At 46.8% G+C, this 25,986-nt stretch overlaps 1 long non-coding RNA gene across 1 annotated transcript in view; it reads right to left on the bottom strand.

The window, feature by feature from the left end:
- Positions 1-25,986, bottom strand: part of LOC102550985 (uncharacterized) — a 148,258-nt gene that overhangs the window by 109,857 nt on the left and 12,415 nt on the right. The window contains exons 3-4 of the long non-coding RNA XR_010063143.1: positions 12,709-12,799; positions 4,392-4,631 (exon numbers count right to left, since the gene is read on the bottom strand). This is a non-coding gene — a long non-coding RNA (uncharacterized LOC102550985). The remainder of the gene's footprint in view (positions 1-4,391; positions 4,632-12,708; positions 12,800-25,986) is intronic.

Raw genomic sequence — 25,986 nt, 5'->3', positions numbered from 1 at the left:
CTAATACCTTCTAACACTGTGCGGTCACTGTGGAAATAGCTGTCTCACTGTGTTGTTAGGTGGCAATGAGAGAAGAAAGGCCCATGCCAGGCACTGCTGGGTGGACCTGCAGACACGGAACCAGAGCTGTGGCACCATGGGAGCTACAGCAACAGAATCACAGGAAACACGTGTGTGTGTGTGTGTGTGTGTGTGTGTGTGTGTGTGTGTACATATGACACATAAGTGTGCAGGTGTGGGCGCCCAGGTACCACGTGCAGGAGCCACATGTGGACGATGTGCGTCTTCCTCCTTCACCGTCACTTTTCTGCCTTGGCAACAGGGTCTGTCACTGAACGGGACCCCTGCAGCTGTTTCAGCCTGACTGAGTGGACAGCAAACACCCAGGACCTGCCCAGTCTACCCAGCAATGCCATGCTTGCAGGCACGCGTGCCTATGCTAGGATCTGTGTGTGTGCTGGGGATTCAGAAGGTCCTCATCATTGCACAGCAAATGCTGTCACCCACAGAGTCATCTCCCAGCCCCTTCCCAGTGGAATTCCCATCTGAGATGCTCAACACCACCCATGGATAAGGACCCAAGGGGACACACAGTGTTCTTCAGCCATCAAACTGGCAAAGATCAGATCTCTGGGAACCTGACACAAAGAGCTAAGTAACCCTCTTCTTCATAAAGGGAGCTGAATGGCAGAGTTGACAGAAAGAAAAATGGACATAAATGGACAGAGTCAGCAGAGAAAGAAGTAGAAATGAGGCTTAGATGTCCAGAACACACCACTCTGTGTGTGAGACAAGACCGGAACACAAGGGATTGAAACTTTACCAGTGCAGGGATAAGGTCATAGGAAGCAAACTCATGAGAAGACACATCAACAACCCCACCCAGGGACTTGGGCAGTGGGAACTGCACATACACTGTTGATACCTCAGCTGCTGTCTCACTCCTGGGAACTCACCCAGCTGATACTGTGGCGCCTGTATACAAAGGATTTAGCCTGTCAACTCTCAATGTCCCACAGCATCGCCTGAAACAGCACACATTCAGGCAAAGCCCATATCACAGGAAACCAAAAACATGCCAAACTGAGTGAGTTCAGCTCTCCAGCACTCACATTTTAAATAAATAAATAAATAAATAGATAGATAGATAGATAGATAGATACATACATACATACATACATACATACATAAATAAGAAAGACATGGCATGTATCTTAATCCCAGCACTGAGGTGGCAGAGACAAGAATCTTGTGGCCAGAAAGACTAGACCACTCTGTGAGTTGATGATTCAGTGAGAGATCCTTTCTTAAAAATCAAAATGGAGGGTGTTAGCATTTTGTCTAAGCTCCTCCACACAGTTACCTGGCAAAGGCCAGGTGTGCCTGACTCACTTTTATAAAAGGGGCTGCTTGCCCCCTCCGCTCTCTTTTGCTCTTGCCTTCTTGCTCCTGCTCTATCCCCTTCCCCCCTTCTCTCCTCATTCCCCTCCCTCCTCTCTCTCAGTTTGCTCATGGCTGGTTTCTCTCTCTCTCTCTCTCTCTCTCTCTCTCTCTCTCTCTCTCCCTCACCCCACCCCTGTCTCTACTACCCCTACTACCCCCTCAAGTCCCCTCCCCATGCCCTGAATACATTCCTACACTGCTGTGTGACTGATCCCTAGGGGGAGGGGTGGTGGAAGGGATGCCTCAGCCTGCAGTCACCCCATCCCCCCATACCTTACCACACCTCCACAAAACACATACCCCTCTCTTTATCTTTTTATAAACACAATGTTGAGGTGTCTTAGCAGGTATAGGTACTACCTGCCTGACCTGAGTTCAATCCCCAAGACCTGAACATTGAAAGGAGTAAAAATCTCTTCTGACCTCTGTCTCCCACGTGTGTTTACTGTCTCCACACACAGTAAGTAAATATACTGTCTTTAAATAACAATAAATGTAGAAGAACTTTATGTAGAAAATTTAAAAAAAACTTTAATTAAGCAATTGACAAACTTACCCAATTATGACCTGTGGCCTACACACACACACACACACACACACACACACACACACACACACACACAAAACCACTGTCTTGTAGAATTAGTACTTGCTCATGAAAACAGGCTTGTAGGCATGAAGGTGTAGCTCGGCTGAACAACATAAACTTGGCATACACAAAGCCCTGGGTTTGATCCCCACCACATAAGTAGAGTAGAATTATAGCACCAGCACTTGGATTCTGCCTCGGATCTTTTTTATTGGTTTTAGATTTATTTGAATTCTTGCTAGCCTGTGTATGTGTGTGCACTCATGTGCAGATGCCCAAAGAGGATAGAAGAGTCTGTCAGATCCTCTGGTATCACAGGTGGTTGTGAGCCACCCAGTGTGGGTGCTGGGAACCAAATTCTGGTCCTCTACTAGAGCAGGAAGTGCTCTTAACAGCTGAGCCATCTCTCTAGCCCACTTTTAGCTTATGTTTTAATTTAATATTTTGTTAACATGAAAAGTAATGGGTTTCTTCCAGAACTGGATGGTATGACCGTGTTGCTGAAGACCTTGCAGGCTTCAGTTGCAGAACACACAGAACTTTAGCTGGAACGGATCTACAAGCTTCCTCCGTGCTGGCTGGCTTTCAGAGTGCCGGAAGGTGACATTCAAGTTGCTGAGGGAGAAAAGCTATCAAAGGACCTTACCCAATTATGAACCCTGAATGTTCTAATACCAACCTGAAGGCCAGACACATTTACTAGTGCAATAGTGACCTACTGTTATAGGGTGACCAACTGGTTTCCACTCACGATGTGGTGACAGCCTTGTGTTGGCAGAGTCCCAAGTTATCATAGCATCATGTGCCCCCACCACCAAGCACACACTATCAGTGCTGAATCATGGGCCCTAACCCATGACATCATCTAAGCCTGATCACTTCCTGAAAGCCCCATCTGTAAGCACCACAGTCAGTGTGATGGTTTGACTGGGAACTGCCCCCACAAGGCCCTGTTTTTGACAGTGGGCCCTCAGCTTGTGACCCACTTTAGAAGGCTCAGCTCGAGGAAGCAGGCACTAAGGGTGGGGTTTCCAGGGTTACACCCATCCTGTTTCCAACCTGGGCTGTTTGCTCCACTGCAGCTTCATACACTTTCCCCACAGGGACAGACTGAACCATCCTGAAACCCTGAGCAAAAATAACCCCAACCTTGCGTTGCCCCTGTTGGGTGCTTGGTCACAGCAATGAAAAGGTGACTAGGAGTCTGCTTAGATTTCTACCCTCTTCTTACTTCACAATAGGGATCCAATGCCAGCACATGAACACAGTAAGGACACACAAGCCATCTCCAAAGCACAGCACACACATGATGTGATGGGTACAGTCCTAAGCATAGATTTAACGAGTAACTGTTTGTGGATTACATGTCAACAGAAGTGACTTTTCTAACTAGCTAGTATTCAGAAAATAGCCAAGGAGAGCTATGGGGGCACATCTGTAAATTCTACGCTTGGGGTTGGGGGTAGAAGGATCAGAAGTTCAGGTCCAGCCTCAGCTACATAATTGAGGCTAGCTCTGGTTACATGAGACTCAAGAAAGGAGAGGCGATGGAGGAAGGAAGAAAAGGGAGAAGGAGAGGGAGTGGGAAAGGAGGAAGAAGGAAAGGGAAGGGGAAGACAGAGCTGAGAGGATGGGAAGCATTTCCCAAGGACACTTAGGCAGCAATCAGGAATGCCCTTCAGGGTCGTCCACCCCAGTACCCATGCCTACTGTACCATGCTCAGCTCATCTACCTCGGGCACAAATGAAAAACAAAGTGGTAAAGTGGGGAGCACTGCTCCAGGGAGCCAACACCCCAGGAACCTGCTGAGCCCCTCACCCTCTCTCTACTCCCTCGGACTCGGGGTGAGTCCGCAGCATTCGGAAGTGCTTGCCGCACTTGCTCCGTGGACATCGGACATCCGCAGAGTCCACGCCTGGACTCCAGGACCTGCTTCTTACATCCCCATCGATTTTCTGAGCCTATTTTTATTGTTGCTCTTCCCGGTGAGCGCTGTGTGTATTTTGGGCTGCGTCCTTCTCATAAATAAGTAAACAGGCAGGTAAATACGAGTAAGAACGGACATTTGTTAGGGACTTGGCATGGCACCAGGGATGTCGCTCAGTGGTTAGCCTCTGTGACCTTGTTCCCGTTGTAAGAGCCCAGCAAGGCCAACTTTATAATGATCCTTGTTTTACAAAGAAGTAAACTGAGGCTCAGAGACCTGAGGCCACACAGAGGCCTCACAGAGGCAGAGCTGAGGCTGTGGAATTACTGTCAGTTCCCCCAGAAGAAATCTGAGTGTTCCCTGCCCCGGGAGTTCCACTCTCAGATAAGTGTACAAGACACATGAACATATGACTTCGCACAGGCACATACCGGAATGTTCCCTGCTGTGTTAGTAACGACGATCACTCCGGGGAAAACCCATCTGTCCATCATCAAGGGGATAAGTGCAAGTCACAAGACACACAGTGAAGCAGCATGTAGCCATCAAACAATAAAGTGCCAACCGGCTGCGCTACCCAGTGGTGCACTGGAAAGGTGTGCTCAGAAAACAAGGCCAGTTGTAAAAACTGCTGTGGCTGAATTCATATGAAATATCCAGAGACGGTGAATCTGAGGAGACAGAAAACAAAGAGGTGATTGCCACAGGCTGGAGGACAGAAGTAAACAGGGAGTGGTTGCTTGTGCATATAGGGTTTCTTTGCAGAATAAAAATGTTCTGGAGTTAGACAGTGGCAGTGGTCACACCTTTCCTAACCTCTTACCTCTATCTATCTATCTATCTATCTATCTATCTATCTATCTATCTATCTATCTATCTATTCTACCTTCTCTCTGTCTCTCTCTGTCTCTCTCTGTCTCTCTCTCTTTCTCTCTCTCTCTCTCTCTCTGTGTGTATGTGTGTGTGTGTGTGTGTGTGTGTGTGTGTGTGTGATATGTTCCTATGTGTACACGTTTGGGCATAGGGACTCACTAAGCCTGGACCTCACCAATCAGTGAGCTTGGCTGGCCAGTGAGCTACAGAGATCCACCTATCTCTATCCAGGTCCCTTAGCCTGGTCACTGACATCAATACTGAGTCTTCTTTTTATGTGGGTGTTGGGAATCTGACCTCAGGTCCTAAAGCATGTGTGGCAGGCACTTTACCTAGTCTCCTACCCAACCCAACCCACAAAAATTGTCAGCTTCAGAGTAAGTGAATTAAGTCTCAATTTTTAAAAAGAGAAGAAAAGAGGGATTTAAGCTCAAGGCTCTTGAAACCAGAGCCTCTGTTGCTGAATTCTGACACTGTGGACTGGTGAGGCCCAAACCCCATTTTACACCCAAGGTTTTTGTCTGCCCTGGGCTCCAGTCATGAAACTTAAGGAGCTGACAGTTTGGAAAGAGTCCAGCATTTCTGCTGAGCTCCTAGAGCCAAAAGAGTGTTCCCATTTCATAGATGAAAACACCGAGGTTCTACCCATACCATCCTTTTGATCCCACTTTCAAACTGTCTTCAGACTCTGTCCACTGCTCTTGGCTCCTCTCACATCCTGCCCTGTGCCTTCCACCAATGACTCCACCTGCTCCCAAGGCAGAGAGGTAGAAAAGGGAACAGGAACTCCTGGCACCACTCAGCTCCTAGCCTCGGGACACTTGCTGACCCTCTTTAAGAGGGAAGGAGGCTCACTGTGATCCCAACCTCCTAACCCTGCCTGCTCAGTGGGAGCTCCAAGTTCCTAAACTTTCAAGAATAGTGCATGAGGTGGCAGCGGGCTGCAAGAAACACTGCCACCATGTGGCCACAACACTGTACTACAGGTTCACCAGATACCCCTGCCCTTTCCCTCTGCTCAACCTAAGGCCACATCTCAGCATCTCAGGCCAGGGGGAACAGCACCATAGTCCCTTAAAGAATCACAAAAGTCAACAAAGCCTGGAAGAGAGAGGAGGCAACAAACAGGCAAAACATAGAATGTAAAAAGTTAGTTGTAAGCTACAATTAGCTGGGCTGTTTTCTGCCTGAGGCTATTCCACAGATGTTTTTCTACAAGGCTGTGTCACTGCCAACTAAGTTCAACTCATGTGTCCTTCTTGCAAAACCTAGTTCACTTTATTTTGTTGTTTTATATTTTGTTCATTTTATTATTTTATTGCTGCATTTAAGGGCCCTACATAAGCTATGCTAAGCTAAGCTAAGCTGCACCCCAGGTCCTACAGCCACCTTCTGTCACAGGGTGACCTCAGCACTCTTCACCCCCAAGCTGGTTTTCTCCATGAAGTTCTGGCCCTCTGGGGTGACACAGACTCTGCTATTGTCTGGGACCTTCTATTCTGGACTTCATCTCTCGCTCCCTCTATTCTGGATTTTAGCTGTCACTTGCTCTACTCTGGATTTCAGTTGTCACTTTCTCTATTCTGGATTTCAGCTGTCACTCTATTCTGGATTTCAGCTGTCACTTACTCTATTCTGGATTTCAGCTGTCACTTGCTCTATATTAGATTTCAGCTGTCACTCACTCTATTCTGGATTTCAGCTGTCACTTGCTTTACTCTGAATTTCAGCTGTCACTCACTCTATATTAGATTTCAGCTGTCACTCTATTCTGGATTTCAGCTGTCACTCACTCTATTCTTGATTTCAGCTGTCACTTGCTCTATATTAGATTTCAGCTGTCACTCGCTCTATTCTGGATTTCAGCTGTCACTCACTCTACTCTTCTGGATTTCAGCTGTCACTTGCTCTATATTAGATTTCAGCTGTCACTCGCTCTATTCTGGATTTCAGCTGTCACTCACTCTATTCTGGATTTCAGCTGTCACTCACTCTATTCTGGATTTCAGCTGTCACTCACTCTATTCTGGATTTCAGCTGTCACTCACTCTATTCTTGATTTCAGCTGTCACTTGCTCTATATTAGATTTCAGCTGTCACTCGCTCTATTCTGGATTTCAGCTGTCACTCACTCTACTCTTCTGGATTTCAGCTGTCACTTGCTCTATATTAGATTTCAGCTGTCACTCGCTCTATTCTGGATTTCAGCTGTCACTCACTCTATTCTGGATTTCAGCTGTCACTCACTCTATTCTGGATTTCAGCTGTCACTCACTCTATTCTGGATTTCAGTTGTCACTCACTCTATTCTTGATTTCAGCTGTCACTTGCTCTATATTAGATTTCAGCTGTCACTCGCTCTATTCTGGATTTCAGCTGTCACTCACTCTACTCTTCTGGATTTCAGCTGTCACTTGCTCTATATTAGATTTCAGCTGTCACTCGCTCTATTCTGGATTTCAGCTGTCACTCACTCTATTCTGGATTTCAGCTGTCACTCACTCTATTCTGGATTTCAGCTGTCACTCACTCTATTCTGGATTTCAGCTGTCACTCTATTCTGGATTTCAGTTGTCACTCACTCAATTCTAGATTTCAGCTGTCACTTGCTCTATTCTGGATTTCAGCTGTCACTCACTCAATTCTAGATTTCAGTTGTCACTTGCCGCTGCTATTGTTTGACACATGTTTTGAAAGAGTTGTTTGGTTCTGTTCTGTTTTTGAGAAGGGGTCTCACCATGTAGCCCAGGTTGGCCTTGGTCTCACAACTGTCCTGCCTCTTCCTCTTGAGCACTGGGATCCAGGGTCCCCACACCCAGTCCTTGTTTGTTAAATGGATAGTTTGGGCAAGGTCTAAGGTTAAGTGTCTCTAAGGCACTGTTTTCATTGTAAGATGAGAACAACTTCTTGTCTACCTCCAGGTGTGAAGGGAAGATATATACGTGCTGAGGACAGGCTGTCTAGTTAGCATCCCTGAAAGTCTATGTCCACTCCAGAATGTGGTCTTTTGGAAGTGGGATCTTGGATGATGTGATCAGCTTGTGCCACGTGGTGACATTTCTGTCAACAAAAGACCCCATAGACCATATGGATCCAGATCATACAGGATCAGTGATGTCATTGCCAGAGGGACATGATAAGGACACTCTACAGTGCCTGTGGTGACTTTTCCCTGAGAGGCATGTGACTCACAGGCTCTCCCTCCAATGGCTGGTGTCCCAAAGGGTCTGGAGAGAAGGCTGGGGAGATGGCTTAGTGGGTGACATACATGCCTAGCAAGCATTAGCACCTGGATTCAGATTCCCAGCATCCACACAAAAACCTAGGGTCTGTGCCTGTCACCCAAGGACTTATTCATGGGGACATGAGGATCCTTGAAGCTCATTGGTCAGCCATTCTAGCCAATTCTGTGAGCTTCAGGTTTAGTGAGAGACCTTGTCTCAAAAGCCAAATGGAGAACAAATGAATAAAGACACATGACCTCTGATCCCCACACATGTGCATACATATACATCTAAACTAACAGGTATGTACAACACAACACATGCAAGAGAGATGTGAACAGACACAGAAAGTCATAGGGGAGAAGACGATGTAAACATGAAGGAAGGCACCAGAGTGAGTCAGCCACAAGCCAAGAGATGGGAAGTCTTCTCCTAGAAACCTTTGAAAGGAATAGGGCTTGCCCAAAGATGAGTCCATCTGAAGGTTGTGCCTGGTCCCCAGTCCCTCTCTTACTCTTTGCTTCCTGTCTACCTTGAGATAGACCCCCACATACTCCTGCCACCATGATGCCCTGACTCACTCAGAGCCCAGAAACACAGAGATGAGTGATCATGAACCAAATCTTCTAAAACATGAACTAAAATTGATGGCTGGTCTTGCTTTTCAACTTGACTGAATTAAGGGATATCTGGCCTTTCCAGAGATGCTGGGCATGTGGGACAATGATTTGGGAAGAAAAGCTCACTGAATGTGAGCTCTTCCTTCCAACAGGGTGGCAGCACAGGCAGAAGGGAATAGGAAGAAGGAGGTGGGCATGCACACACTTGAGCCCTGTTATTTCTGAAAGAGTGCATATGTGGCTCTGACATCGTTTGATGGTGTCAGATTGCAGGTTCTTCACCGTCAGACACGCCACAGAAGCTTCCAAGCCTTCGGAGCCAGGCTAGGACTTCTGAGCTTCTTGGATGCCATACAGACAGCTATTATGGACTAGCGGTTGTGTAAGCTTCTCTATTAAATCTCCATTTATAAATCACACACACACACACACACACACACACACACACACACACATACACACACACACACACACACACACACACACACACGGAGGGAGGGAGGGAAGGAGGGAAGGAGAGAGAGAGAGAGAGACTACTGAACTTGCTTCTACAGTGGTCCAAATAAGAAATGTCCCCCAATAGACTCATGCTCCCCATTTAGGAACCAAAGGAACACTCCATCCCCGGTTGATTGGGGAGGTTTGGGAACCTTACCAGTGTGGAAGCCTTGCTGGAGAAGTATGTTACTGAGGGAAGACTTCCAGAGCTTTTAGGTTTGCCCCACTTTCTGTTCCCTCTCTTGGCTTCCTGTGTGACAGAATGCTACCATCCGGTTTACTGCTCTAACCACCTGCCTTTTGACATTATGGCCTCCCACTCTGTTAGTGTAAGCCCAATAAACTTCCTCTGCCTGTTGGTTTGGGTCATGGTATCCTGTTACAGCAGCAGAGCGGTAAGTTCTGGGAACCCTGACTAGCACACTCATTTAAGTTGCCGCTGTCAGGCACTTTGTCACAAGAATGAAAAATAATGTATGCAGGTTCCCACAACAAAAGACACATCGATGAGGAGCATGTGTGCAAATTTGCTGTAGATTTTATGAGGTACAAGAACCTTATAAATGAAGACCCAAAGGAACAGGGAGACTTTGTGTCTTGTGAGGGTCTCTCTCTGCTCAGACCCTTTTTAGATGTCTTCTTGGGTGTCTTCAAGTATGAAGGTAGCCCAGGACTGCACCTCGAGGATGACCTTCTCTGGGTGACAACCACCTTCCTGGTCCTTCTGCTTCTCAAATGCCAACAGGGTCATGTTTTGGGGTCTGCATGCTGAATCCCTTAGTCTCCCTACAGGCAGATACTGGCCCTGACCAATCTCCTCTCTGCCTCCCCTGTGTAATAGCCCCATTCGTCCACCCACATAAGCCAGGATCATGTCCCCATCTCGAGACTTTGATTCTATTTTATGTTATATATGGGTGTTTTGCCTACATGCATGTCTGTGGACTACATGTGTGCCTGGTGTCCACAGAGGTCAGAAGAAGGAATTAGATCCCCTGAAAATGGAATCACAGAGAGTTGTGAACCACCATGTGGATGCTGTGAACTGAAATGCTCTTTTTTTAAATATATATTTATTATATTTATATGAGTACACTGTAGCTGTCTTCAGACACACCAGAAGAGGGCATTGGATCCCATTACAGATGGTTGTAAGCTCCCATGTAGTCATTGGGAATTGAACTCAGGACCTTCTGAAGATCAGTCAGTGCCTTTAACCACTGAGCCACCTCTCCAGCCCAACTGAAATGCTCTTAATCTGTAGCTACCTCTCCTGTGCCAAAACCTTTAATGTCTTCTGCAGAGCCCTTCTCACCATGTACTCACAGGACTTGGAGTTTAAGATTTAACATCCTGAACAAGAGGCAATCTCCTGCCTATCGAAATGGTGAAGGGACACAAAGACAGCTCTCTGATGTCCTCCACAGCCTCCTACATTTGGGTGCCTGTTACTGCTCCAGTCCTCTCAGATGCAGGTAAGTGCCAGTCAACAGCTGAATGGACAGAGAAAACATGGTACAGATACACAATGGAGTTTCATTCTGTCACAAAGAAGACTGCAATTCTGACCATTGCTTAAAGTGGAGACCATGTTATGTGATTAAACCAAGTGCAGAGAGACAAATGTCACATGATTTAAAGAAAGACAGAGTGGAAGGATGTAAGGGGTTGGAGGGAGAAACACATTTGAGGGACGTTGTATACATCAGTGTCATGGTGAGACCCATGATTCTTTACAAACAGCATAGTCATAATGATAATAAAGAATATGTCCTCATCGTGTCGCAGACCCTGGGGTCCTGAGCCTCTGGGGAGTCCTTGCTGGGCAGATGTCACTGGGTCCAACGTGTTTGTCTTCTTCCTTTCCACCCCATTTATTTGTCTATATGAAATTCGAAGCACAAATACCAAGAGCAAAGCAGGCCAAATGTGAAGAAGGAAAGGGAAGGAGGGAGGGAGAAGGGGGGAGGGAGAGAGGAAGACAAAGTTTAAACCAGACAAACAAGACAATCCACACACAGGGAGATGTCGCCCTCAAGTGGGGATCTTAGGAAGTGCTGTGAGAGAAAAAGAAGGGAGATTAACTGATTCGGATTATTACAAAGACAAAACTACAAGTGGAGCCAGGCCACACTGAACTGAGGCTGCCCCCTCCAGGGCCTCTACCCAGTAGCCATAGGATGGCATCTGGGCTGAGGGACAGACTAGATGTGGCAACAGGATTGGCATGTTCCTGGGGAGCCAGAAAATGGGTACAAAGTGGGTAGGGACTGGTGAAGGGGAGAAACAGGTCAACTAAAACAGAGAACTGCATGACATTTCAGTCTAGCACTGCCATCTAGCCCCTTTGGGCTCCTCGTGCTGAGCTAAGTAAGGAAGCCTACAGCCTGAGATGAGTCTATCTATCGGAGGTGGACAGACACAATAGCTCCAGGGAGGATAGTATTGATACGCCCCAAGTAAACCACAGAGACCAGAAGACCCAGACAAGGGCAGGAGAGCTGGAGAAAATGCTGGAGAAGAAAGGTACTGAATTCCTGGCCAAGGGGAATGCCTACTGCCCTTCTGGATGCAAGTGAGTCGTCATGTCTAGGTCTGCCACTACCCAGCACGGCTCTCTGCCCAGCTTGAGTCCAACCCAGCAACAAAGCTAGCTTCTCCCCTGCCTCCTCCTACCCATGTCTGAATCCAGGAAAGGCTTCCGACCTGCTCTCCATGAGTCACTTACAGCCCAGAGTCCATCTCCAAGTGATGACCTTGTGAGACCAGCACCTGGCCCTCCATTGCAGACCAAATGACCAAGGATGTCAGTGTCAGACCTTAGGCTCCACCTCCTGCCCAGCCTGCACTACTCAGAAATCCATACCATACCTATGAATGCCCTCTTCTCTCAGATTCATGTCAAAGCTCTAGCCATCCATTTGATGGCATGAGGTTGTGGGACCTTTGGGAGAATAGAGTTTATATGAAGTTGAATCTGTGCCCCAATAATGGGACGACTGCTCTTAAGAAAACAACATGGGGCTGTGATGCTCTGTGGATAAAATGTTGGCTGTACAAATGTGAAGAGCTGAGTTTGGATCCCAACACTGACCAAGTACACTGGCACGTATGTGATCCCTGTGAAGAAGGGGCACCAGAGATGGGAAAATCCCTAGGGCTCACCAGCCAGCCAGTCTAGCTAGTCAGTAAGCTTCAGGGACAATGAGAGAGTAAAGAGAGCAGAAGACATGCAGCCTATTGACCTATCACCTCCATATGTACAAGCTCAGATGCATACACATGCGCACATATACATGTGCACCACACATACCACACACAAACAAGAAGTGTCAGAACACACACTTTGCTTCTCTGTGTGTGTTCCTCTCCCTCCCTCACCCTGTCCCTCTCCTTGTCCCCCTCCTTCTACCCCCCCTCTCTCATGCAATAAGAAGCTGTCTGCAAGGCACTAAGAATGCAGTTGTTTTGACTACTCTTATCTATGCCATTTGGCTACAGCCCAAACTCAGCCAGACACAGTGACGGCTCACCTTCATTGTCAACCCGGGCTCATCTCTGATCGCCAAGTGTTTCCAAAGAGGTTCAACAGGAAGGATGACCAAAACAATCTGAGTTCCTGGGCTGAATAAAAAGGAGAAAATTAATGAATACCAATATTCACATCTGTTTTCCAACTGCAGATGCAATGTGACCTGGTGCCTCGAACTCCTGCCCTCATAACTCCCCACCACGGTGGACTGCATCACACCCAATCATGACTCAGCCTTTCTTTCTTAAGTTGCTTTTGTCAAGTTTTGATCACAGAGACAGGAAAAGTAACTGTCTAAACTGTCGTACTTCATAAGATTATTTCATGAAAACAAGGAGTGTGGGGTCAGTCCCATGACCTCCCACCTCTGTCTGCTTGACCTCCTATCTCTTTACCCCTGTGCTGGAGAACAACACCCCATAAAGAGCACACTGCCCTCCCCAGAAACACAGATAGTTTCCCTTTACCCAGGGCTTCCTTCTACCAGAGGCAATATAGGACTGCCATTCACACCCAGCATGAGTCCCAGAGAACAAGGATATTGTGCTGCCTAGCTTTGTGTCAACTTGACATAAGCTAGAGAGTCGTCTAAGGAAAAAAACTCAATTAAGAAAATGCTTCCATTAGATTGGTCTGTGTGCAAGCCTATAGTGCATTTTCTTGATTAATGATTCATGTGGGATCACTATGGGTAGTGCCATTCCTGGGCTGGTGGTCCTGGGTTGTATAAGAAAGCAGCCTGAGCAAACCGTGAAGAGCAAGCCAGTAAGCAGCACTCCTCCATGGTCTCTGCATCAGTTACTGCCTCCAAGTCCCTGCCTTGAGTTCCTGACTTGATTTCCCTCAGTGAAGGATTGTAACCTGAGAGTTCTAAGATTCAATAAACCCATTCCTTCCCAAATTTCTCTTGGTCACTGTGTGGTTTGAATAAGTTTGGTCCCCACAGACTCATGTGTTTGAATGCTTGACCTATGGGGAGTGCCATTATTAGGAGGTATGGTCTTGTTGGAGTAAGTGTCACTGTGGGAATGGGCTTTGCGGTCTCTATGCACAAACACTGTTGAGTGTAGAATTCCAGTTCCCTCCTGGATGCTTGAGGAAGAGTCTCCTCCTGGCTGCCTTTTGACCAAGATGGAGAGTGTTGCCATATTTCCTGCTATGACAATAATAGACTAAGCCTCTGAAACCATAAGCCAGCCCCAAGTAAAACTGTTGTCCTTTGTGAAAGATTTGCCTTGGTCATGGTGTCTCTTCACAGCAATGGAAACTCTAAGACAGAAGTTGGTAACAGGGACTAGGGTATTGCTGTGATAGGGCTAACCATGATTTTGTTTGAAGAAATGTAAATTTTGGAACTTTGGATTAGGAAAGCAGTGGAATGCTTTAAGTGGGGTTTAGTGGGTCTTACTAGAGGGAACATGGAAGACAGTTGTACTGGGGTTGATTTGAACTGTGGGAGCCTGGCTCAAAAGGTTTCAGTGGAAAAGAAATCTAGAACATTACCTAGAGGCCATTCTTTGTGATATTTTGATGGGAAATGTGGCTATTTTTTGCCCTTCTCTGAAATGTCTGCCTGAGGCTAAGGTAAAGAGATTCAGGTTAATTGCACTGACAAAGGAAGTTTCAAAAGAGCCTAACATAAACTGTGTCATGTTGTTCACTCTTATGAAGAGCATTTTGATCAAGCATAGCAAACTGAGAAAAGAAAAACACAAAATACATGATTCAAAGAGTAAAGGGGCACCAGGAATTGGAATTGAGTTAAATCCTGTGTCTAAGGATATTAAAGGGAATTAAGGGGTTCATAGCCTTGGGACAAGATCCCACCCAGCTAAGCTTACTGTTTACGCACCTAAAGTTGAATAAGGGACTGTTATATCATTTTATGTGTTATTATGACTGGTTACTGTTTTCATTTGGACAGACGGGGATATGATTGTGTGTCAAATTGACAAGGGATCGATTGTGATGGCTATTCTCAATTGTCAACTTGACTATATCTGGAATGAACTACAATCAAGAATTTATAAAGATCTATATTAAAAAGGAATTAAAGAAAAGCTTAGAAAAAAGAAAAGCTTAAGTTCAGGCATAGTGGTGCATACCTTTAATCCCAGCCCTCAGGAGACAGAGGCATGCAGATCTCTGAGTCCAAGGACAGTTTACAGAGCAAGTTCCAGGATAGCTAAGCTTAGGCATTGACGGATATAATAGAACGAGGGGGTCATGTTCCAGCCCCAGCAAGCAGCAGAACTTGGCAGCTTTGGCCAAGTGGCTCTGGGTTTAGAGTAAAGAATAGAAGGGAATAATGGGACAATTGATGCTGGTTATCTGGAGCTAAGAAATTAGTAGTGATTAGGAAGAGACCAGCATCACTGAAGTGAAATCTTCTGGGAAGTATATTCTGAGAGCACAAAGAGGCTGTGTTCTAGATATAGCCAAGGTTGTGCCTCATGTTGCAGCTATATTTGGTAATGTGTAAGAATCACCCAGGTAGTACTGGTTTTGGAAACATGAAGGGGTCATGGAGAGCAGCTGAGCCTTAAGGTAATTGGTGAAGGTACAGCTTCTGTAACAGTTGAAAGTCTAGAACTGAAGAGGTCATGCAGAGAAGTTGAGGATTGGCACAATGAAGAGAACCTATCAGAGGCTATTGGTGAAACCTAGTTGCATCTCCAGCATATTGGAGATGCCAGTACCATGGGTGATCACCAAGAACAGCAGCAGCAGTGGAGCGGAGTCAATCAGAGCCTAGAGTGCTACAGAGAGTAATGCTGGAGAGGTGACCCAAGCCCTTTGGAGGAGCCCAGAAGATCATGTGTGGATCCCAGACACTAGAACAAGAAGCTGTGAAGTTGAAATTTCTTTGGAGACCCCAAGATGTTAGAGATGCCAGAGCCATGGGAAACCTGTCAAGGAAAGCTGCTGACAGAGAGTGGAGCCAGCCCAGGAGAATGAAATTTGTTGAAGTCAACAAAGCTATAAGGAGTTGGACATCAGACATGGAGATGCACAGTTTGGAGTTGGCCCAGCTGGTTCTTGGTCATCTTTGGTTGCATATCCTGTGATGTTGGAAGTATGTGATCTGCTATTTGGTTTTGATTTAGCAGATTTATTTATTTGATTTTATAGGGGAGTACAGTTAAGAGATCCCATGAATCTCAGAAAAGACTTTGAACTTTTAAACTTTGTTGAGACTGTTGAAATTGGAGTAAATGCATTTTTGCATTATGTTATGGCTACAAGGATACAGGGGCCAGAGAGTGGGATGTGGTGGTTTGGATGGGACTGGCCCTCACAGACTCACGTGTTTAAATTCTTGGCCCATGGGGAGTAGCACTATTAGGAGATATGGCCTTGTTGGAGCTGGAGCAGCCTTGTTAAAGTAAGGGTGTCACTGTAGGGGTGAGCTTTGAGGTCTCCTATGCTCAAGCTGTGCCCAGAATGGAATTCCAGTCTCCTTCTGGCTGCCTTTGTATGAAGATGGAGAATTCTCAGCTCCTTCAGCACTACGTCTGCCTATGACAGTACAAGTTTTCAACCACCACAATAGAAAGAAAACAATGGCAGATGAATCAGGCAAGGGCATACATAAAGGCCAGTGAGGGAAATTAAAATCAATTGAGATTTTTTTTCCTTTAGATATGAGAGAAGGTCTAGCTGTGACAGAGGATAGAACACATTCAATTTTTGTTCTGTTCTGTTTTGTTTTGTTTTGCTTTGTTTTGTACTAAGGATGAAACCCAAAGTCTGTGCATGCTAGGCAAGTGTTCTACCACTGAGCTACAGCCCCAGTCCACACTGAAGAATCTAAAAAGATGCTGTGTACCCCACCATCACCGTCATGTGCCTGGAGCTGTGGAAGTGTCCCACACTCACACCCACCTGCATGCTGCTGCTTCCCTGGAAACCCTTATGTGATTTCCAGGGAAACTGAGTCCAAAAGGGCTTCTAGCATCAGCCCCACTGTTCCAGAAGACCCCTTCTCTAAAGAAAACCCTAAGCATGGATACAGAAAATGTGGTACATTTACATAATGGAATACTACTCAGCTATTTAAAACAATGACTTCATAAAATTCTTAGGCAAATGGATGGAACTAGAAAATGTCATCCTAATCGAGGTAGCCCAGACACAAAAGAACACACATGGTATGCACTCACTGAAAAGTGGATATTAGCCCAAAAGCTCAGAATACCCAAGATACAACCCACAAACCATATGGAGCTCTAGAAAAAAGAAGACCAAAGTGTAGATGCTTTGATCCTACATAGAACGGGGAACAAAATAATCAGAGAAGGTAGAGGGAGGGAAAGATCTGGGAGGGAAAAGGAGGGGAAGGGAAAGGGGGGCAGGATCAGGTGTTGGAAAGGACAGAAGTACAAAGGGTAAGAAAATTGAATAGAAGCATGTATCAGTAGGGAATGGGGGACTGGAGGTAGCCACTAGAAAGTCCCAAACTCTAAGGAATTGAGAGGCCCCCAGGACCCAATGGTGATAACTCTAGCCAAAATTCCCAACAAAGGGGAGATGCAACCCGTAGAGACCACCTCCAGTAGATATGGCTGCCAGTTGAGGGATGGGGCCACCCACCCATCTCAAAATTTTTAACTCAGAAATATTCCTGTCCAAAGGAAAGACAGGGACAAAAAATAAAATAGAGACCGAAGGAAAGGCCACCCAGAGACTGCCTCTCCTAGGGTTCCATCCCTTCTGCAGACACCAAACCCTGACACTATTGCTGATGCCAAGAAGCGCTTGCTGACAGGAACCTGGTATGGCTGTTCCCTCTAGAGGCTCTACTAGTACCTGACCAATACGTATGCAGATACTCACAGTCAACCATTGAACTGAGCCCAGGGACCCTACTGGAAGAGCTAGGGGAAGGACTGAAGGAGCAGAAGGGAATTTCAACCCCATAAGAAGAACAATATCAACTAACTAGATCCCTCAGGGCTCCCAGGGACTAAGTCACCAACCTAAGAGTACACATGGAGGGACCCATGTCTCCAGACACATATGTAGCAGAGGATGGCCTTATCTGACATCAATGGGAAGGTAGGTCCCTGGTCCTGTGAAGACTTGATGCCCATCATAGGGGGATGAATGCTAGATGGGAGTGGGTGAGTGGATGGAGGAGCACCCTCCTAGAGGCTAAGGGGAGGAGGAGAAGGGGGTTGGAAAGGGGGTTGTGTAGGGGTAAATGGGAATGGGGTTATCATTTGAAAATATAAATTAATAAAATGATTAAAAAATAAAGAAAACCTCAACCTGACCCTAAGCTCCAAACCCAAAGTCAGACTCTGGTTTTACTAAAGTCTGCACTTGGAGGATTTCTAGTCTTCTTTTCTTATCCCTTTCAGGTTGCTATAACAAAATACCTGAGGTGGGGAAAATTAAGAACAGGAGTTCATTGCTTCAGACTAAGGCAAATTCCACATCTAGTGTGGAGCCATTTGCTGGTTCATAACTAACTGTCTTGGTACTGTGTCCTTATTTTATGGAAAGAAAGACGTTTTGGCTGTCAACTTGACTGCATCTGGAATCAGCTATAACATAAGCTGATGTGCACGCTGATGATAGATGTTCTCGATCCAATTGTCTGAGGCAGAAAGACTCGCGCTAAATGTGAATGGCACCGTCTGATGGCAGAAGATATAGGGCAAGGAAAAAGGAAACTGCTTTTCGCCTGTTTGCCTTCGTTCCCACTACCTTAAGCAAGGCCATCTACCCTGTTGCCGCTACATTCCTTCACAGAGGGAATAGCCCCACAGAACCAGCTCCGTGCTCTTCCCACACAGACTGAGGACCAAGCAGGAACTCCCCAGAACCCTCCAGGCCTTCGATAGCAGACTGGGACGTCTAAGACACCAGCCCCATAGATGGAGCAAAGCACAAGATCAGAATGTGTGGGGATGTCATAATGAGCTATGCCATTTTGTATACTAAGTGTGCATTTGTAATTATAGTAGCAACCACATCAGTAGTAAGAGGGAAAGAGAGGAATAAATGAAAGACTGTGTCCCCAAACAGGAGGAGGTTGTCTTGGTTCCCTGAGAGGTAACCAAGGACTCCCCAGCTAGGGTCCAAATATCAGCTAAGTCTTCTTGAGCCTCCTGTTTCTCAGGGCTGGCAGGGCCCAGCAGGCTCCTCTGTCGTGCATCGTGCATCGGCAGGAATTGCATTCACTAAAGGTTCAGCCTCCTGTGTGCCCAGTGGCTCACACATATTAGCAAAAGTCACATACCCCGAGGGGCTGTTGACTATAACTCTTCAGTTCTCCTTTATGCGACCTCTGCATGTGACATCGGTTTCTAACACAGCATCTGGGTCAAGAGCTAGTGTTCAGACTTGTGGATGCAGAGGATACAGGAAGGGCTACACGAAAGTTACACAGCATTCCAGTGGCCATAGGGAAATCCCTGGTCTGGGCCCACATTCACGGAGATAGTCAAGGAAATTGATTCTTCCTCTTAACGGGAGAAATGGCCTGGTCTCCATAAAGTCTAAGCTGCGTGTAAAGGTTTGGAGCACTAGCCAAGCATGATGACACATGCTTATAATCTTAGCACTTTGGAGGTAGGCACAAAGAACATGAATTCAAGCCTACCCATGGCTACACAGCAAAACCCTGTCTCAAAATGAAAAAATGTGGCGTGGGGGAGGAGCTCTGTAAAAAAGCATGGGAGGTGGGTAGGTGCTTCTGGGGCTCAGTTCTCAGCACCATATAAACTGTCCACAGAGGCACCCTCCATAATTCCAGCACTCAGGAGGTGAAAGCAGAGGGATCAAAAGTTCAAGGCTATCCTACAGCTACATGAGACCTTTGTCTGGTGATTCTACAATAGGGGAGGCCACTTTAGCTCAGGCTAGCTCAGTGAATGAAGAGTAGAGTGGAGAAGGATAGGAGAGAATGGGGGACAGGCAGACACCAAGCATTTGTCCAAAACTCTCCGAAGATGGCTGATACCATCAGCCAAGAGAGGCCCAGCTTTGCCACAGAGGCAAATCACCACAGTGCTCTGAGACTTCAGAGAACAAGTTCTGCTTCCTATTCCTCACAGCCTCTGCTGTTCGTCACGGTCACACTGGCACCCAGACCCTGAAAGAAAACACTTCCAGTGCAGGCAGGGAAGCCACTATCTTGTCTTCTGGCAAGCAAACACTAGAACACTCCCACCTCCACTGACCCCTGCAAGGTTTTGAAATCATTTTTGTGGAAGTGACACCAATACTCTTGCCACAACCTACAAGTGGCCACAAACTCACCACTGATCACAGCCCAGTGGGACACCCCCCTACCTCCCCTCCATGAATCCAGACACAGCAAACTAGAGGAAGTACTAGGTGAATAGCACAAATATATTGTTTTCAGCAGCATCCCTGACGCCTAGCACAGTGCCTAGGCAGCATTGGTTGATTGACTCCCTGAACATCATTTTCCTGCTGACAGCCTACCGGCCTGCTTGCCCTCCAGGTAATCTTCAGGTAGAACTAACTGTGACAAGAAACTGTCATTGTGTCCTATCCTCTCAGCACGTCTTAAGCACCTGCCAGACCCTCTATCCATTCTGGTATTAGGCAGAAAAGAGTCCTGTAGTAGTCAAGAGTCGTGTTTGCAAGCCACAGAAAGCAGTTCATGAAGCTGTCCAGGAGTTCAGTAAAAATATACTGAAGCCTTCCAGCACCATGTGCCAGTGGGGCCAGAAGAGAAAAATATGAAATCTGTGTGTCTGTGTGTGTGTCTGTGTCTGTTTGTCTGTGTGTTCGTGTGTCTGTGTGTGTCTGTGTCTGTTTGTCTGTGTGTTCGTGTGTGTCCGTGTGTCTGTGTGTGTGTCTGTGTGTGTCTGTGTCTGTTTGTCTGTGTGTCCGTGTGTCTGTGAGTGTCTGTGTGTGTCTGTGTGTGTGTCTGTGTCTGTTTGTCTGTGTGTCCTTGTGTCTGTGTGTGTGTCTGTGTGTGTGTCTGTGTCTGTTTGTCTGTGTGTCCGTGTGTGTGTGTGTGTGTGTGTGTGTGTGTGATGGGGCTGGGGGACAGACAGAGGAAGGCCCTTATGGCCTGTCTTAGTTTTGTCTTGCAAGGCAGCTGCCTGGCCAGTGATGGACATGTCCTTTGCTCTGTCCCCCTTTCAACCCTCCAGCTCCTTCCTGTGCCCTGACTCACTGCACCCTCCTTGCCCTCCTGTCTCTGTTACATAACTGTCCCCTGTCCCTGGGGACCCTTATGTAATTGAGTCACCTCAGGCTCCCAGCCCCACCTCAAAGCTCCCACCTCGGCTAGGCCTGTCTCATACAATCTTTCACAGTTGGCTGGGCCAAGCCTTCAGCCAGAAACATGGTAGAAGAGAGAAGGGGCTGGGGCAGGGAGGGGTGGGAAGGGAAGGGAGGAGGAGAGGAAGGAAAGGGGAAGAGGAAAGAGAAGGAGGGAGAAGTGGCAAAGGAGGAGGGAAAAGGGGGAGGAATGAGAAGATAGAAAGAACAAGCCAGTCCCCCTTGCAGTGAGGCCACTTGGGGCAGGGCTCTGGGGACATTGAACCTTTGTCATACACAGGGCCTTGTGGCCTGTGGCTCTCATCAGGGAGCATTGGAAGCTTTCTGATAATCCTCTCTTCCTCCTCAACTGTCACTTCATGGTAAAATGGCTCACGGTGAAGGCATTTGGGGCTGAGAACAACTCCTGGTGACCTGAGAGCTCTGGAACAGTTCTTCTTCCGGGTAGGAGGTCTCTACTTTATGAGCTTAGAAGTGTTTACACTTTTAAATAAATGGAGATCATAATGGAGATGCACCCCTGCAAGCCCAGCCCTCAGGAGGCTGAAGCAGCAGGATGGTGAGGTCAAGGCTAGCCTGGGCTACTTAGCAAGACCCTGACGCAAAGGAACCCCAGGCCAGTGACATAGCCCAGTGGCCAGTGATTGTCTAGAGGAAGAGAGGAGGAGAAGAAAGATGAAAAGCAGGAGCAAGTGGGATGGGGGTGGGGGAAGTAGGGGGGAGAGAGGGAGGGAGGGAGGGAAAGGCAAAGCTATTGTTTTAATTTAAAAGAACTCAGAGGAGGCAATATTGGTGGGGAATCAATATTTATCTTACTTTAAATTAAAGCCAAGAAATTTTAAAAATGTGTTCATTTGAAGACAATAAGCTGAGTACATGTTAACACAAGCCTTTTTATGAAAAATAACTATAACTTCCACCCCCAAAGTCCTGACTGAGAAGTACAACTGTCTACCCTGGTAGAAGACAGCAGGGTCCTGGTGTTCTGAGTGTTTGGACACCCACTGCACAGAGAAGGGTGCTGGGAAGGAAAGGTGGCCTTGGAGCTGTTAGGAAAACAGCCCCAATCCCGGGAAGGTCTCCAGGCCATACTGTGCGAACGATCTGGTGTCATAGAAGAAGGGAGCATGGGGACAAACCCAGGGATTTTACCACCATTCCATGTGGTAATTGCCCATTCCTGGGCACTGAAGGACTAGAAGGGAAGTCTGTGACATCACACCTGCTTCCTTGACCCACACCTCCCCTGTCACCCCCTGCTAGACCTTGCTTGAACCAAATGGGGTCAACAGCCCTAGACATCTACTCTCCCCCACTCCTGAGGTTCTCATGTGGGGAACCCTTAGGATCACCCCACTATACAGAAACAGAAACTGAGACACAGAGAGCCAAAATCCCTTCTGTAAGTCTCCTTCTGTAAGTGAGCCCCCAAGTTCCCAGATGTTTCTCTCACTTGGCTGAGCAATAATCTCGGTTGATTCCATCCTGACACTGGCCTGGGGTTAGAGAGCAGCCCCGTGATTCAGATAGGTCCAGGGAGAGCCAGACATCCTTGCTTTTATTTGTTTGGATATATTAATAATTAATATTATGAGTATTAATATATTAATCTCTGTATGTGCATGTGTATTCTCGCACATGTGCAGGCACACACCCACACATATGCTCCCATTATGGAGTGCATGTGGAAGTCAGAGGACAACCTTGAATCTCCATTCTAGCCTTCTCTCTTGCTTGAAATAGGGTCTCTGGTTTGCTGCTGGAGACACCAGGCTTATTGTCCCAGAGTTTCCAGGGTCCCTCTTGTCTCCACCTCCTGCTCCCAGCAACAGACTGGTAGTCTGGTTCTCTAACATGTGCCCCCCCATCTAGCTTTATATGTTTATCTGCACAGCAAGAACTTTACCCACTACAACATCGCCCCAGACCTGTAAGCCAGAAAATCCCTGGTGTTGAAAACCATCTCTAGCCTTGCTACTCTACGTGTGGTCAGGGTACCAGCAGCCCACATGAGGGCTCCAGTTCAGAGCTCAATCCATGCCAGCGACCCAGTGTGTATTTAGCCAAGAGCCCTGGGAGATTCAAATACATGTCATGGTACCTAGACAAAGCCAGCTGTCCTCTACCTGCTGGCTCCTCTTGACCTTGAAGCCAACACCACTATGAACTTGATAATTGAATGAACACAGACAGTCCAGAGACTTCTGAAATTCCTACTGAGGTCTATAAATAAACAACCTAGGTCGGGGTGATGCCTCTCTGCAGTCCCAGCACTGGGGAGGTAAAGGCAGGAGGATCTGGAGTTGAAGGTTATTCTCAGCCACATAACAAATTTAAGGCCAGCCTGGGCTACACGAAGTCCTGACCCCAACAGCTCTTTGTTTTATACAGAGGTAGTAACTTGAGGTCCCCTTCAGGGACAAATGGTTCCTTTGTTTGGGAGGCACATCAGGGTACCATCTGGAGGTGAGAGGGTAAAAGTTGAGATCTATTGAGACAGACTAAGACATAAGGGCTGCAACTGAAGGTGGGGTCCATGTGCTGTCCAGGCCTGGGTTGGCTTGCTCTCTCTGAGCTGTGGTGATACTTGGAAACTCATGGGCACCTCTGTGGGTAGAAGGGTAGGAGGACTCCAGAGATGGAGGCAGGAAAATCAGCAGCTCAAAACCAGCATTACTACAAGAAAAAGAAAAAAATAGAGTCATTTGTGTCAGGTGCTCCCCTCTAGACTCCTTTGCATGCCCAGGAGGTTAGATAGATCCCATATGATCAAGGAAATAGAAGGGGAATCCTGGTGTGGGAGCAGTGCGGACAGATCTAGGAGTAATTTTCTTTTGGCTTAATGAGGACACTCCTAAAGAAAGCTTGACCATGACCAATCTGAGTACAGAAACTGATGGGTAAAATCCTGAGGCCATGGCAGCATTTTACCACCATGATGGTACCAAACTGGGAGGCTGGAGAGCATCTGTGGTAATATTATAAAGCAATAAAACAATTTTGAGATCAACCCCACACAACTCCTTCTATGATAACTAAAATCCCTATTGCTTGTGTCACAGCTATTTTTATTTCATTTAAATGTTTCCTGACAGCTTGGAGATAGCCACAAGGCCATGATCAATCTACTCCAAGCCATTTAGTGGACATATGAGAGTCGAACTGGAAAGGCAACGAAAGTTGATGCTACATGCAGACATCTCTGGGGACATCCAACTGGAGTAACTAAGTCTCATGTATTGTTGGGCCCTACATCATTAACCGCCTTTTTGCTTTTATTAGGGAACGGATTAGTGCTATACAAGTCCTTATGTTGAGACAACAGTATCGGGCTGTACAGAGTGAAGAGCCACTAGACGCTAGATTCATCATGGAGTCCTAAGATTAGGACTATTCACAAGGAGTAGAGGGGAATGAAGGGTTAAAATTTCTAAAAGTTAGTCATGAACAAAGTCCAGACATGCCTGAGAGAATTTGAGATAGGGCTCACTGGCCCGACGATCAACTCCCATGGACACTGGCCATCTGGAGCCACCCCCTCCCCTTCCTTCACTCCCTGAGGATGGGTCATCCCCCTGCTGCAGTGAGATGAGTTGCCCTGCCCACATTGCTGAGATGCTAGATTACACGTATGCTTTGTTGATGTAACTCCGTGCCAAAAGTAACTGTGCACCCTTTGTATTAGCCAATTATGTGTATTCACACGAAACCCCTGGTTTTCCCTATATAAGCTCCTGCCTAGAGAGGCTCGGGGCTTGACTCAATCTCCTGTGTGAGATACGTGTCAGCCCGAGATCTCGTAAATAAAACTGCCTCTTGTTGATTACATCAAGACCGGCTTCTCGTGTTTCCTGGGGGTACCTCAACCCGTGACTGGAGCGAGAGTCTCCCCAAGTCTGGGGGTCTTTCAGTATAATGGATAACAAAAGTCATAGACCAAAGGCAAAATAATCCATGAAAAAGTACATCAATTGGTTATGTCTGCCATGAGCACAAAACAGAGGAACAGTAGCATCAATGTATCTCAAGTTTGATTGTCAGAGTTCCTGGCGGCTCACTCCAAAACTTAATCTGAGGGTTTTCCTAAGAGGAGAGTCCAGAATCAAGTGTTGGAGTCTCTGGGGAGCCTGAGCTTCTTTTAACCCAGTCAGGGTTCCCTGCAAGCCTGCAGTAGAAATAAGTCCACCTCTTTCAGAGATGTTGTAACCCTAGAGCAAGATTCCATGCCCAGCCAAAAGCCTCTAGCCGTGGTTGGCACAGGCTCTGATACTTAGCAGACTCTGAAGTCCTGTGTCTAGAACACTTAGAGGGACACTGAATTGGTCCCTTTTCTGTTGCTTTGATAAAATACCATGACCTAGAAATGTAAAGAAAATGAGTTTGGCTAATTGTTCCAGAGGACTTGGTGGTGGGAAAGGCATAGTCACAGGAGCAGGAAGCGGAGAAGTCACATCTCAGCTGTAAACAGGAAGCAGATGGAACAAACTGGAAAGCAGGGTGAGGTTATAAACTTCCAGATCTGCCCCCTAGTGATGTAATCCTCTATCAGGGATGCATCAGACACCATAACCTCCTCCAACAAGCACCACCAGTAAGGGAACATGTACAGGACCCTATTGAGGGTTTTGTCTTCTCATTGGAACACAAAAGGCACTGAAAATGCCTCTCAGGCAGCTGACCCCATCCCCACCTTCAAGATGTGTGTTTCCAGACATATCACCTGCAAGGGAGTGAGATATAGCCAACCAGATTTGAGTCTTGCCTCTGTCCCAATCACCCCCTTAGACTTCTAGACTTCTTAACACCCCCCTTCCAAGCCTTTGCTTGTCACACTCGGGATACAGACAATTCCAGAAATCCCACAAATAAAGCCAAAATGTCCACAGGGATAGGTAGCCATGGGCAACACATTAATCTGGGAGATGATCTACTAGCTTGCAGAGTAAAGAGCATCCTCAAAGGCCTGGTACAAGACAGCCATGCCTTATATGGGAAGGCAAAGCTGGAATTT

This window comes from Rattus norvegicus, chromosome 1 (assembly GCF_036323735.1).
Source record: "Rattus norvegicus strain BN/NHsdMcwi chromosome 1, GRCr8, whole genome shotgun sequence".
NCBI lineage: Eukaryota > Metazoa > Chordata > Mammalia > Rodentia > Muridae > Rattus > Rattus norvegicus.
This window is presented reverse-complemented; position numbering and strand designations above follow the sequence as displayed.